The sequence below is a fragment of the Mustela nivalis genome, assembly GCF_964662115.1.
Source record: "Mustela nivalis genome assembly, chromosome: 5".
Lineage (NCBI taxonomy): Eukaryota > Metazoa > Chordata > Mammalia > Carnivora > Mustelidae > Mustela > Mustela nivalis.
Genome location: NC_139024.1, coordinates 116,296,959 through 116,311,602, shown reverse-complemented (window position 1 = coordinate 116,311,602; position 14,644 = coordinate 116,296,959). Strand labels below are relative to the sequence as shown.

The window sequence follows — 14,644 nt, the reverse complement described above, 5'->3', positions numbered from 1 at the left end:
AAGGAGCTAGTAATACCTGCAATTGCTTCCTTCAGAGGGATGGCTCGAAGATCGTAGGCAGTGCCGGGGGTGGGGGGGCTGCGCACAGAAAAGCTCTCCCGGGCGGTTAGGAGCAGGAGGAAGCCCCGGGCTCTGAACCCCAAGGAGAAGGTCCGCAGCCCCAGTGCGGGCAGTGGAACCCGCGGGAACGGTTTCCCTCACAACCTAACTCTCCTGTCCTTCTCGGTTCCTGAAGCGCCCTTCTCGCCCGCAGGCAGCCGATAGGACAGCGCGGAGCCCTCGAGGCCTCGGGCTCCTCCCGGCCGTCGCCGCCTCAGGCCTCAGGTGGACCGAATCCCTCGGAGGGACAGGTGGCAGCTCCACATTGCCATAGCGACGACCCGGCTCGCCAACCGCGCCCAGGCCCTGACCGGGGCGTCGTGACGTCATCACGCCCTCTCTGGGCGCTCGGCCTTCGCAGGCCGTACGTCACCCGGCCGGGGGGGCGGGGCGGGGCGGGGCTCCGAGGCTCAGAGGGGCACGGTTCAGGGCCCGGCCGCCTGGGCTCCAGGGGCCCGGGAACCTGGATAAGTAGGACTGCTGCCGCGGCGACGGGGGGTGCGGGGTGGAGCGTGCCCTGTATTTTCTATACGGGTTCCGGGGCCCGGTAGAGGCGCGCCGCGAGGAGAGGAAAGTGCGGCGGCCCTGGAACCTGGATATCGCGCGAGGCAAGCTGCGCGCGGGCGGGCGGGCTATGGCGCAGGCGGGTTGCGGGGCCGGCGCTGGTGGCGGGGCCCGGTGCATGGCGGTCTGTCGGCGGAGTCGCCCTCGGGGGCTGTCAGGTTGGTGGCTGCGGGAAAAGTGGGTCCACCGTGCCCAGGTGGGAGGGCGGGCGGGCGCAGGGCCCCGGGAAGGTCCCGAGCCCGGCGTGCCCACCCTCCTCTGGCCCTAGCCCAGCGTCCGGGCGGCTAGACGGCGACCTGACCCCTCCCCCACCCGGGGCCCCGGCCCCCTTCCCTGCCCCTTCTTTCCGCCCCGGGACTCCTCCCCCATGACTTCTAAACCCCACCCCGGCTCCCAAACCCCACGCCCGCCTCCAGCTCTGTGACCCTACACCCCACCCACTGACCCTAAAACCTCTACAGGTAATCCTCAATTCTTATTCATTGACTCTGCCAACCCAGGAATTTCCCCAGCTCTGCCCAGGGACCCACTGACCCAGTGACTCCCTCAGCTCTAGTCCAGTGACTCAAGACCCGAGACCCCCACTCCCCTCCTAGGTGACCCTCCAACCTTCTCAATGACCCCATTGGTCCGGTAACTCCCACTGTTCTATCCTGTGTTCGCCCACAAACTTGGCGACTCCCTTCAAACCTTGCCTGGTAACTCTTTAAGCCCTACTTCAATAGTTTACCACCGAGTCATCTACATAACCCTCAACATCTAATAATCCCTTCTTTGCCCTGTAACCTCATAATCTTCATTCCATGCTCCCTCCTTCATCCTAAAATCACCCTCCCCGACATCCCTCTCCGCACCCTCAGCTCCTCAGTGTCAATCAGCACATGACTTAGAAGTCCCCTAGCACCACGCTGGTGCCCAGGAAGATATAGGATGAATATGAAGTAGTAGCAGTAGTTGGAGGCATCAAAGAGTTCTAGATCGAGTGTGTGATTCCAGACTCAAGTCCCAGCTCTGCCACCATGGTGCTTTGGAAACCTGTGACAGGTCCCTTCCTCACTGGGCCTCAGCTTGTCATCTGTGTTGTGTGTGATAAGGCTGGGTTAAGTGATCTCAGGAGTTTCCTTCCAACTGTGAAATTCTGCAGTTCTCAGTCAAAATAATACTTGTTGTTTACAATCATTTTTATACCCTCGCTAGAAGTTTACTCTAGTCACCTCACCTCAGGGTCCACTTGCTTCATGAACCATATTCCCTTACTCCCATGACCCCCTACACCCTTAATAGCCTGTACCTTTTTCCCTTGACCAGGCCCTATCAGTTAACAGGATAGCAGAGTGCTTCAGCTAGGGGCATTGATGTGATAAGAGACCTAGTTCTGGTCTCACTCTGGCTCTTCAGCTGTGGCACTGCAGGCATACCATTTAGGCCTGTCTGAACTCTCAGCCCCCACCTCTGCTAAGGGAGGGTAATAATCTTGCCTGAGATGGTGCATTTGGCACCATGCCTGGCCCATGGGAACCCTTAAATACAAACTGAGGAACCTCTAAGGGTCTTACTCTGTCCTGGGTACTAGGGATTCAACAGACAAGACAGGGCCCATGCGTTACATTGCTTTTCTACCCCTGAGCTCTTGGAATACCCATCCTCTTATCTTTGCTGCGGCCTCTTCCTCTGATGATTTATCTCGTCCCTCTTTAATTATGATTGGCTTACTGTGTGCCACGCTTTATATGTATAAATTAAATTTACCTTTGAACAACTCCAAGAGATGGTTATTACCATATCTGCCATCATTTTGCATTTCTGTAGGTTTGGTTTGGCTTCAAATAAATAAATAACCTAAAACATACATAGCAGAGCAAGTATTTGAGCCCACAGTCTTCAAAACCCACTTGCTCCACTACCTCTTGCCCTAAACCTGCAGTTTTCCAGGTCATCTTGAGCCCCTTGTTCCTTATTTTCTAATGATTCCTAAGCACAACATCAGCTCATTCCATGATGTGCAGGGTTTCTGTTACCCTTTGCCCCATGGCTTAGTGAATTCCTCAACCCAATGTTGGTGACTTTCCACCCCACGTGCCCTGAGACCCCCGCACCTTAATACCTCTCTTCATTTTTGTCCACATATCCTCTCACAGCCTCCATTCCATGATCTCACTTACCCTAAGGGGGCTGCTACCTCACTGGCACTTATCCCGCTAAGTTCCTTCCTTGCCCGGAGTTCAGATACTCTAAACCCTCTGGCACAGTAGTCTTTCCTCATATGATTTCCTATTTTCAATCTCTTCTCGGTGATCTAGCTGCCTCCCTTCTACAATCCTCAGCCAAGTTCTTTACCTAGAACCTTCATCTAATTAGCCCTTTATGTAGTGACTCCCTTCCCCCAGCTTCAATGAAATGAGCCCCTTCCATCCCAATGTGAGCCCATCTTTCATACCTGTACACCCTCCCATTCTAAGATCCCTCCTCTTCATGTTCTGCACAGTATCCTAAAGGATCCTGCCTCCCATATTCCCAGATCTTGTGGCATCCTCCTCCTTGTCATCAGTGAGCACCTTTTCAAACCAAATTATCTACCCCATTTTTCCTCTCCCTGCATCCCTGCATCCCTGCCCCTTCTCATAGTGCCTTTTCCAGCCCTTCCTCTTACTTTTCTCCTGGCCATTCTCACCTCACCAATTTTGGTAACATCAATTATGATGCAAATAAATACCCCTCTCATCCCAACTCTGTCCCTTTTCCCACTCTTCTGTGCACGTAAGTACAGAGCTCCAATGAATGACCCTGCCACTCAGTTCTCCTACCTTTATACACAGCACTGCTGGGCCAAACCTCATTGGCCTCAATGGTTTGTCCGAGGAACTACACTCTTCTCTGGGAACTTCTGACCATAGATCACCAAGATCACCATCCTTTAGGTAGCAAGGAGAGAGATCTTGGAATTCCTTCTGAATTGATCTAGCCTGGTCTCCTTGTCACACTCCCAGGATCCTCTTCATTTCTGAAGCTGCTTGGTGTATATGCCCTCAGGGTCGAATGCTTTGGGTGTTAGCTTCTGCCAGCATTGAATTAGCCCCATTGTTTTCCAGACTCTGGGAGGACTTTCCATTCCCCCCCACCGGAACACTGGATGGTGAATAGCAAAATGTGAGATTAAAGATCTGCATCCCAAAGTCTATTCTGTAGGTCACCAAATTCCCGGGTGTCCAGTAATGTTCTTGTTGTTAGCAATAAATAATAGCACAGGACAGACCTCAGAGTAAGGAAGAGGTAAACCCTGGTAGCTACAAATTGATTTTTGAAAGATTTTTGCCTTGGGCTTGCTTAATCTGTCTTAGGGCACAGAGCATATTCTGCCATGGATTTTAGTTATTTGTGTACTTCTCACCCATTCCCCAGCCCCACGACAATCTCCTTGAGAAGAGAGGCTGGGGTTTCTTTATCTTCTGGCATCTTAATCTGGTCCCTTATATTATGAGGCAGACTGTAAATACTGAGTTGAATGAACTCACTCAGAAATTCTGTATCAGGTACAAACAAAAACAGTTTACATCTGTGTTCTTTTTGTAGCCACAACAACCCCCTATCCCCAGAACGGCTGCAGACAAGTAATGGGCAAGTCCCTTGATTTAAAAACAGTCTGGAATTTAGACCTTCCTTTTTCAGTCATTGGTCGGCTGGGGGAATGGGCGTGAGTGCTCATTTTCACTGTATATCTGGTAAGACTAGAGGGATTGGTTGCCCTTGTTGCTGGGACACAATGGTAACAAGGCCAGGGTCTGTTATATACAGACCAGTTCTCAAGAAAATAGCCAGGTGAGATATTTACTGGGGGTTGCAAAGACGAGCAGGGACTAGGGGAAATCAGATTGGCAAAATGTTGGCAGTTGTCGAAGTTGGGTAATAGGTTCATGGGATGCATTACACTATTCTTTCTAGTTTTGCATGTGTTTGAAATCCATAATCGAAGTTTAAAAAAAAAAAAAAAAGGTAGATGAACAAGTGCAAACTTAGCAATGTTCCTTGGAAAACACCTCAACACAAATGTTACTGAGTCAGTACTATTATCTAGGTTAAGTAGTATATTTAGTCTAACCTATCCCTGACCTCTTGTGTTGGTGAGATAGCAGGATGCTAAATACAAAAATTAGCACCCAGCAGAATTTTGTTCCAGTAACCCAGAAATTGGAACATGGTGGCAGCAAGCACCCATTGCCCAGAACCTGAGAAGGTAAGGCCATGTGGAGGGTGGAAGGTGAAGGAGAGACCAGAGCTCAGCTAGGGGCTACCCCTTCTGGCCTAAGGCCTTCAGATTACTGGGAGATCTTAAAGTGGTGAGTGTTCATTCGTTCCCTCATTCATTCATTCCTTCCACAAATGTTTGTTGGCTATCTACTAGTACCCAGAGATAGAGCAGTGAATTAGACAAAGTTCCAGAACTTAAGGAGCTCACCATGGGGGTGAGACATACACTAAACAAATAAAAAGTAAAATCTATGTTGGGAAAATTACGTAGAGAAGGGAGAGAATACCAGGAGTCAGGGTGTTAAATTTTAAATAGGCTGGTTAAGGAAGTTCTCATTGAAAAGGTAACATTGGAGTAGAAAACCTGTAAGAAGTTAAGCGGTAAGTCAAGCATATATCTGGGGGAAATATATTCTAGTTAGAGGGAACAGCAAATGCAAAGGCCCCAGAGGAGGAGTCTGCCTCATATATTCTATATTTGAGGAACACGAAGATGCCAGCCAGTCTGGCTGCAGTAGAGTAAGACAGGGGCAACAGAGCAAGAGATGCAGGGGTGGGAGTGGTTTGGTGGCAGGTCATGTCAGGAGTTCATTGTACAGCATGAGAGGAGCCATTGGAGGGCTCTAAATAAGTAAGTGACATGATCTGACATTCAGGATCATATTGGCTGCTTTGGTGAGAATAACCTGTAGAAGGAAAGAGTAGAAGGAAGGAAGCTGCTTAGGAGGCTATTGTAAGAGTCCAGGCAAGGGTTGCTGATGGCTTGGACCCAAAGTTAAACCAGTGGAAGAGTGAGAAGTGGTTGGATTCTTGTTCTATTTTGAAAGAGGAGCTAGTAGGATCCGCTGATGGATTGGATATGGCATGTGAAAAATAGAGAAGTCGAGACTGGCTCCTTCATATTTGGCCTGAGCGACTGAAGGATGGAGTTACCATTTACTGAAAGGGGGCCTGGAGGAGGGCAGGGTGTGAGAAAGGATGGATAAAGAGTTCACTTGCAAATGTGTCAAGTTTCAGGTGTTTAGGGACACAGAGATGTTGCGTAAGCAGCGGGATAAACAAGTCTATGAGACATGCGTAAATTTCTGCTCACCTGAGAGCTGAAAGAACGCTGTTCCTGCACAAGAGACAGGGCAGTACAGTGAAAGAACACTGGCAGTTCAGATGAGAGGCCCGGCTGTGCCGCCAGCCAGTTGGGTGATCCTTTGGAACTCTGTCCAGTAGCTCTGGCCTCCAGATCTTCATCTGCAAAAGGACTGCTTTGGACTGGAAACAGCCCTTTTCTCAGCCCACACCCATTGTGAGAGGCAATGGATTAGTGCTCAGAGTCAACAAGATAATGTATCTGTATATCTGAGAGCATTTTGAAAACTGCTGACCCCTACACCAGGTAGCAGTGTTGGTGTTAAGATTCCTTCCTTCACTTAAGTAACACGCAGTGAGTACTAGACACAGAGGGTACAGACAGAGAAGATGCATCCAGCCCTCGTGGAACACCACAGGCTAGCTTCTCGGTGCAGCTTTGCTGCTGAGTGATAAGGAAACAGGCCAGAGTCTGGTGGTCTGGTGTGACGTTGGCGAGGGAAAGCCTGTGCTTGGCTTGGGTCTGGGAGAAAAGCCAACGTGGATGTCAGAGATGAGGCAAGTTGCTATCCCAAGTGAGGAAACATGGTCCTCCCAGCTAAGAGCCAGGGTGGTAGGACTCCATTTCTTCCCTCCTTTGTTCTTTCATTCAGCATTTACTCCTCTGCTAGGATCTTCAGGAGCTCCTCATTCTGTAGTAGATGGTTTCAAATCTGGCCTCAGGAGTTGCCATTAGAGCTCCTCACAGTTAAGCTCCTCACAGAGCTGATTGAGGATTTAGATTTGAGCTAAAGAGCTCGGTTAGCTATGTGATCTAATGGTATTATTCATTTAGTGTCTGGGGACACATTTTTTGTTAGGTGCTGATTATACCAAAATGCGTGCTCTCCCACAATGTAAGTTGTAAGCAGTCTAACAGAATGTAGGAGTATGTTATTCCCCCCTCACCCCCAGCAGAATCCGATTTAAGGACTCAATACTTAAATACTGCATTTAAGTATTAATGCTTAATACTCAATAATTAAATACAGTATTTCAGTCACATACTGTGTCAGAGTGACTCCCTCACTGCATCTGGAAACAGTCGCTGTGCCGTGTTTATCCTTGTGTCATTTAGATCTCAGTGTTTATATTGTAAGGAGGCTTCTCTGACCATCTCAATAAGAGTACAGGATACAGCCCATCTTTGTTGACAGGTCACCCACAAAATTTGTTTAGAGTGGATATGTAATCATCATCTTACATTTAATGGAATGGGGAAATTTTGTCCTGGTGAGTGAAACAAAACCACTGAGGTGAAATCCAAGTTCAACTAAAGCCATTGTCTTTAACCGGCAGCCTTAAGCTACTGACAAAACCTCAGCTGCCTCTTGCCCTGGCAGCTCCCAGTCAGGGTCGAGAAATGGGTGTGGACGTGAGGGTCTCACGGATCCTTTGCAGTTATCCCTGTTTTGCTGGTACGAAGCACGCAGCCTCTTGAGGCTCCTCACTTAGAGCTCAGAATCAAAAAGATCTGGTTTGTTGGATGTGATAGTCAAAGCTCACAGCATAGTAGACTGGCCCCAGCTGGAAGTTTGAGCACTTCTGTTCACCCCCAGCTTGCCCTCAATAAATGGTTCATTTCTGAAAAGCCCAGATACAACTTGCTAGCTTTGTACTGTTTCTCACTGCATTTATTGATGTCCCCACTGCCTTGGGATAGTTGGTGAAGCTTGACACCCATGCAGTTACTATAAGAACCTAGGAAATGGGGACTCTATGAGATTGTAGAACTGACCTGAGGTTTAGATGTGGAGGGTGTCCCTGAGATCTGAGTTCTCTCTGTCTGAGAATATCATCCCTTCAACCTAGTAAGTCCTGTCTGAGGCCACAGAAACAGGGAGGGAGAAAGGCAGCCTCTGCTTGGCCATCACTCAGCCAGACCTCCCCCTCCACCCTTGTGACCTAGAGCCAGCAAGTTCTCAGGTCCCAGCAGGTTTGCTGTTGCCTCCTGCTCAGCTTGATCACCTTTCCATATTGTCCACGAATTGTCAAGCTCAGTTTTCAGATGTGGTTTTGCTATAAACCTATAACCTCAAATCCATGCTGTCAGCATTGGACTAGCCATGCCTCATGATTGGAGAATCAGATATTGCTATAGCCAACAAAAGGAGTGCAAGGAATGCTCTCAGACTTTCTTCTTTTATTCATGTATTTGTATTTGTTTCTTTAACATAGATGATACATTCCCGAGGCCGGAGTTCAGTGAAAAGTCAGCCTTGCATTGCTATTCCCCCGTCACTCAGTTACCCTGCTGCGGGCAACCCTAAACAGTCATTTCTCCACCATCTTGCCACAGACTTCCTACAGAAGGCACTGTTTTATACCTTCCCATTTTTTTCTGTAATATGTTTTAGAGATCTTTGCATGTCAGTATGTGAGGACCTTCCTCATTTACCTATGTTTGCATTGTATAGAAGTTCCATACTGACAGACCCTTATGCTGCTTTTAATGTTTTTGCTATTACTACGTACAGGGGTGCCATGACTCACCTTAGACCTGTACCATTTTCCACATATGTATGTCTTCCTGCAGACTAGACATGAAATTGCTAGATCAGATGGTAGGTACATTTATACTTTTGATCCATACTGCTAAATTGCCCTCATTAGAGCTCATACCACTCTATACTCCCCCAGCAATGGAAGACTCTGTGTATTTCCCCCACAGTCTCATAGACATTGCTCTGAGTTAAAAAGAAACAGATCAACAGGGCGCCTGGGTGGCTCAGTTGGTTAAGCATCTGCCTTTGGCTCCGGTCATGATCCTAGGGTCCTGGGATCAAGCCCTGCATTGGGCTCCCTGCTCAGTGGGAAGCCTGCCTCATTTTCTCCCTCTCCCTCTGCTGCTCTCCTACTTGTGCTCTCTCGCTTTCTGTCAAATAAATAAATAAATAAAATCTTTAAAAATATATACAGATCACCTACAGATCGGCATAGCATACTGAATGGTGTTCCACTTTGACATTTTATTCCACAAGACATGCAAAGCCAAACACAGCCCAGTTTGAAGAATACCGTGTATGAAAAGATAACCGCTAAACCTCTGGTAGTTAGAAGAAAGGAAAATCCTAGAGGAAGGAGTTCTCTACCTCTGTCCTTAGACTAGCGTGAATTAAAGGAGAAATAGATGTTTTTTTTCTGCAGGACTTGGCAGGGACGAGATGCAGCTAGTGATGGGGGAGCTGCGGGGGGAATAAAGGGAGACCCCAAGAGGGAGGAGCTGATAACCAGGCAAATGCATTTAGTGCCCACTGGAGAAGTACCTCTTGGCTCCATGCTCGTTTCTTTTCATTTTGGCGACTTTATCTTTTTAAAGGTTATACCTCTTCCTTTTAGCGCACCTGCTCTTCTCTTTTTGGACTCTCTCGCTCTTAACCTCACTTGGAGTTAAGGTGTCCGCAAGTTGAAACTGGATGAGTGTTGAACCTTATGTCTCGTTTCATTTAATGTTCGTTTGTTCACTTTCCTCCATTCATCCGTCCAGATGGGCTTCATGGTTCTTGTCTAAAAGGCTTAAACAAGCACCCTGTGCAAGTAGCTCTGTTTTCTGTGTATTCTTTTTGTAGAATGAATTATGAAGACAAGGTTCTTAGATCTCAGATCCTGAGCCTTCCCCAGTGGGGTTAAGCATTCATATCTGTCCTCTGGAAAGCTTGGAGCAGTCTCTAGTGCCGTCTGCAAGGCCCATTTGTGCCTGCCTCCTGGCTTCACTAACATTGATGGTTGGATTTTTTTTTTGATTAACAGACTTTATTTCTTAGAGCACTTGTAGGCTTATAGAAAAATTGAATAGAAAATGCAGAGAGTTCCTGGGGCGCCTGGGTGGCTCAGGTTAAATGATTTGGTCATGATTCCGGGATCCTGGGATCAAACTCTGCTTTGGGCTCCCTGCTGGGTGGACAGTTTGTTTCTCCCTCTTCCTCTCTCTCTGCCCCTCCCCCAGCTTGTGCTCTGGCTCATTTTTCTCAAGTAAAATCTTTAAAAAAAAGAGAGAGAGAGAGAGAGAGAGGTGCCTGGGTGGCTCAGTTGGTTAAGCATCTGCCTTCAGCTCAGGTCATGATCCCGGGGTCCTGGGATGAAGTCCCACGTCAGCCTCCTTGCTCAGCAAAGACCCTGCTTCTCCCTCTGCCTGCTGTTCCCCGTTTGTGCACTCTTTCTTTCTCTCTCTGACTGACTGATAAATAAATAAATAAATAAACAAAATATTTTTTAAAAAAAGAAAAGAAAAGAATATACAGAGAGTTCTAATTTACCCTTCTTTATGCCCCAGTTCCGGGTTTTCCCTATCAATAACATCTTACATTGGTGTGGTATATTTGCTACAATTGATGAACTAATATTGATGCATTATTAGTAACCAAAGTTCATAGTTTACATTATGGTTCACTCTTTGTGCTGTCTATCCTATGGGATTTGACAAATACATGATGTCAGGTATATGTCCACCATTACAGAACTGCTCCACTGACCTAAAAATGCCCTGTACTCCATCTGCACATCCCTCCTCTCCCACTCCCTATACCCCATGGCAACCACTGATCTTATTCGTGTCTCTCTAGTTTTGCCTTTTCCCGAAGTCATATAGTTGGAACCATACTGTATGTAGCCTTTTCAGATGGCTTCTTCCACTAAAATGCATGTAAGTTTCCTCTACGTCTTTTCGTGACTTAATAGCTCATTTCTTTTTTATCACTGGAAAATATTCCATTGTCTGGGTATACCCCAGTTTGTTTATTCAAGGACATCTCCGTTGCTTCCAGCTTTTGGCAATGATGAATAAACTGCTATAGACATCCATGTGCAGGTTTTCTGTGGGTGTAAGTTTTCAACCCATTTAAAAGTAGGAACGCTGGATCATTTGGTAAGACTGTTTGATTTTGTAGGGACCTGCCAAACTGCCTTGCAGTACCATTTTGCATCCCCACCAGTAATGAATGAAAGTTCCTGTTCCTCCACATCCTTGCCAGCATTTAGTGTTATCACTGTTTTGGATTTGGGCTATCTCATTGTCTGTTGGATGTTAATACTTCTCCTTTGATTTATGGTAATGGGATAAGTATAATACCACCATAATTATTCTTTCTCATACTTTAATTATTGAGAGAGCACCTTTTTTGTATTATTTATTTACTATTAGTGTTTTTCCCTGTATGAATTCATACTCAAATCTTTTTTATTTTATTTTATTTTATTTTATTTATTTATTTGACAGAGAGAGAGATCACAAGTAGACAGAGAGGCAGGCAGAGAGGCGGGGAGGCAGGCTTCCAGCTGAGCAGAGAGCCTGATGCAGGGCTTGATCCTAGGACCCTGAGATCATGACCCTGAGCCGAAGGCAGTGGCTTAACCCACTGAGCCACCCAGGCGCCCCTTCATACTCTAATCTTATTCCAGTGGGAATTTGATACTGTTCTTGGAAGTTTGTATGTGTCTGTGTGTGTGGGTTTTTTTCCACCCAATTTTTTTATTGTGGCAAAATGTACGTAACATAAAATTGACCGTCTTAACCATTTTTAAGTGTACATTTAAGTTGCATGTGTTTTTAATATCATGTCTTATATTTTCTTTAATATTTTCTCTTAATATTGATTTTTTTTAAACCTAACTCTTCTTTTGACTTTTCATTTGCTTCAAAAGCAAAAACTATCTCTTCTTCCTAGCTGAGGTTTGGATATTGTTCCATTCTGATGAATTGATGGAATAAATTTAACCTTTTAGTCCCAAGGTGATGTTTTTAAGTAATGTGATGCTCCTAAATGAGCATGATGATCGAGTCCCTCCTGATGGCTGATGGCATGTTTCATTTTCAAATAGCCCTTCTTCCATGGGTGCCTGGGTGGCTCAGTCAATTAAGCATCTGTCTTGAGTCCAGGGATTTCTGCTTGGCAGGGAGCCTGCTTCTCTCTCTCTCTCTGCCTGCCTGTGTACTCTCCCTCTCTCTGTCAAAGAAATAATAACATCTTTAAAAAGAAAATAGCCTTTCCCAAGCCAGCAGTGACCCCAGAAACAAGTCAGATGTAACTTGAAATCTCTGTATTAATTTGTGTATTGCAGTAGAGCATACCCTTAGGTTCACCTTTCCAAAAAGACTTTATTCTAGATTTTTCTTTCCATGGACTGACGGTGGGTTTGAAACTCAGCCATGATTCTATGTTTGGTGGTTTATAAACTAAGGTGTTAAAACTCACCTTAGACTTAGGACTAAAAATTAGGTTTTTAAGTTACCTATTTTAGTTTAAATGAATTCTGTTCTTCAGTAAAAGGGTCTACATTTTCATTGCCCTTATGGAACTAAAAATAATCTACTTTGCCTGATTATTCTCTTTTCTGTGACTAATTCAAATCTAAAAAATTGTAGCTTGGGGCGCCTGGGTGGCTCAGTGGGTTAAAGCCTCTGCCTTCGGCTCAGGTCATGATCTCAGGGTCCTGGGATCGAGCCCCATATCGGGCTCTCTGCTCAGTGGGGAGCCTGCTTCTCTCCTCTCTCTGCCTGCCTCTCTGCCTACTTGTGATTTCTCTCTGTCAAATAAATAAATAAATTCTTTAAAAAAAAATAAAATAAAAATTAAAAATTGTAGTAGCCAAATAGGAATCATGCTAAAAAGTGATCTGGGCTTTTAAAATCAGTGTGCTTTTTTTGCAAAGAGATGTTTAGCTGATGTTTTAAATGTGCCTTATGTTAATGCAAGTTTCTGTTACTAATTTCCTGTTTTCTCTTTACTGTTTGGAAACCCACAGAACCAAGCCTGTTTCAGTAGGGGTTTTATGTGTACATTGGTTTGTTTCTATAATAACAAATACTGAATCATTTTACTACAGCTCTTCCAAATCTGGCTCTCATTTGTTTGCCACTTGACTTGCTCAGCCTCTGTCTCTCCCAACCTAATGTCACTTTGTCCTCTCTGAGCAGTTTTGTTTATTTCCAAATGACTAGTTTTCTGAGTGAAAGTTAAGTCTTCCTTGCCTTATCCCCCCCACCAAAGCTGAACATTCTTCTCTTTCCAAGCAAATGTTTTGATTTATTTTTCTTTTTATTCCTTTCTTTCTTCCTTCCTTTCTTTCTCCCTCCCTTTTCTTTTCGCTTCTGCATACAGTTATCCTCTGGGCTGGCTGAAGCAGGACACAGAAAGCCTTATTCCAAATATCTGAGGAGTTCAGACTAGCAGAAAATGATGGAAGAGTGAACAGGTGCCTGTAGTCAAGGCGCCTTGCTCTGGTGTGGGTCAGATGAGATCTGAACCATGCCAAAGTGAAGCACAAATTTATGGCTGCCATCTAATTTTCTGTCTTTCATGGCCCTTATCTTTCTGCTTTGAGGAGACAATTGAAGCACATCTTGTTTCATGGAAAGACCTAAAGATCCAAAGTATCCAAAAAGCTTTTCTAAATGTTCTCTCTCCCCGATAAATGATAATTTACATTTTTACATTAGGAGACATATATGTATTATGGAGCCACAGGGCTCTTGCCTGCTACAGAGCCAACAATAAGTTAAGTTCATTTTATTTATTTATTTATTTGTTTGTTTGTTTATTTATTTATTTTTGGAAGTTAAGTTCATTTTAAAATGCAACAGACAGAGAAGCTGGCTGCAAGTTCTGGAAGAGTCCAGAGTACTCCTTATTCATCCCTACCCATTGTCATGTGGCTCTTCTCTCCCATCCCCCACACCATCCCCAGTCTATCTCTCCCTTACACCCAGCCTAGGTCACTGGGGAGCTGACGAATCTTTTGCCTACAAGGAGAAACAGAGCAGCTGCCCCTGCTCCCTCTCCGTCCTTGCTCAGAAGGCCACCGGAGTTATGAATCTGAAATGTCAAGTGCGGGCAGGAAATGCACAGGCACAGCTGTCCTGAGGCAGTGACAGGCCTCTCTTTGGCTCTGCTAGTATCTCTGTTGCTAGTTTAGTAGCAGCACAGAAGGATTCCGAGGAAAGCATCATTCCACAAAGGAAAGGGAGGAACATGGCCATCAGACACACGTACACGCCTAGCAGCCACGGAGAGCCTTCTCCCCACCTGTGGTCAGTCTCTGGTGGAAGGCAGCACCAGAGATCAGGAAGGGCTGGAGAGCCAGAGTGGACCACTTATAAAGGCTTATATTATGGGCTTAGGGAGGAAAATGGAACATTTAGCCTGGACATGAGGACATGTAAAGGGAGTGGAGATTTGTTTTCTTTGAGTGTAAGAAGCCTTATTTTGGGAAATGTGGCTTCCAGCTCTTCCCTCTTTCCATTGTGGTCAGGTCCAGGAGGACTGGGTTTCAGTTACAGTGGATGACAGCAAAGTTAAACAATTAGTATTTAAGTGTTTTGTGTCAGCCTGGATTGGCAGAAGGAAGAAATGCACTGTGTATTGAGAGGGACGGGCGGGGGCCGGCCAGCCTGGCTTGGAATCCTGGCATCCACCCTTCCCTGGCTGTGGGACCTTGGAATAAATGACTCTGCCTCTAAGCTTCAGTCACCTCATCCGTAAAGTGGAAATAATGGATCTAATTTCTTCGTAGGGTTATTTTTAAAATTAAAAGAGTTAATATAGGTAAAGCACTTTGAACAGTGGCTGGCACTCTTCGGGGCTGTCTGTGTGGTAAATATAATTAGCACGAGCAGTGG

The 14,644-nt window shown here is 45.9% G+C and overlaps 2 protein-coding genes across 6 annotated transcripts in view; one reads left to right on the top strand and one right to left on the bottom strand.

The window, feature by feature from the left end:
* The window catches only part of TCP11 (t-complex 11), a 138,956-nt gene extending 138,544 nt beyond the window's left edge, over window positions 1–412 (bottom strand). Inside the window, exon 1 of the mRNA XM_082732371.1 lies at window positions 17–412. The gene's annotated coding sequence lies outside the window, so the exon portion shown is untranslated. The remainder of the gene's footprint in view (window positions 1–16) is intronic.
* Window positions 413–446: 34 nt separating this feature from the next.
* The window catches only part of ZNF76 (zinc finger protein 76), a 32,587-nt gene continuing 18,389 nt past the window's right edge, over window positions 447–14,644 (top strand). The window contains exon 1 of one of the 5 annotated variants that reach the window (XM_082732374.1): window positions 447–707. The gene's annotated coding sequence lies outside the window, so the exon portion shown is untranslated. Of the gene's footprint in view, window positions 822–14,644 lie in introns of all 5 variants that reach the window. The other 4 variants (XM_082732373.1, XM_082732376.1, XR_014312239.1 and 1 more) reach the window with 4 other exon arrangements.